This window comes from Penaeus monodon, chromosome 33 (assembly GCF_015228065.2).
Source record: "Penaeus monodon isolate SGIC_2016 chromosome 33, NSTDA_Pmon_1, whole genome shotgun sequence".
In the NCBI taxonomy this organism is placed as follows: Eukaryota; Metazoa; Arthropoda; class Malacostraca; order Decapoda; family Penaeidae; genus Penaeus; species Penaeus monodon.
This window is the reverse complement of record NC_051418.1, coordinates 11,906,167-11,906,455: the sequence shown is the minus strand read 5'-3', so window position 1 is coordinate 11,906,455 and position 289 is coordinate 11,906,167. Positions and strand designations below refer to the sequence as shown.

The window sequence follows — 289 nt, the reverse complement described above, 5'->3', positions numbered from 1 at the left end:
TACCTATATTCCCCCTCCCCCCCTACGTCCTGCACACAGACCCCCCCCCCCAGTAGGTCTGTTCTACTTTTCCCATACTTTTAATTGCTTCGTTGTTGTTCATTTCTTCGTATATTTTTTTTTTTCGTTGACGTATCGAGCTCTCCTACCTTTCGTAGTGAAAGAGGAGGTGGATACGGAAAAGAAGGTGTATATAGAAAATAAGGTAAATACAGGAAAATAAGGCAAATCGAGAAGAGAAGGTAAATATAGGTAAGAAGGAAACGCAGGGGAAAAAATTGGTGAATGC

The 289-nt window shown here is 41.5% G+C and overlaps 1 protein-coding gene across 1 annotated transcript in view; it reads left to right on the top strand.

The window, feature by feature from the left end:
• Positions 1–289, top strand: part of LOC119594247 — a gene marked incomplete in the record, with an annotated part of 93,703 nt that overhangs the window by 24,463 nt on the left and 68,951 nt on the right.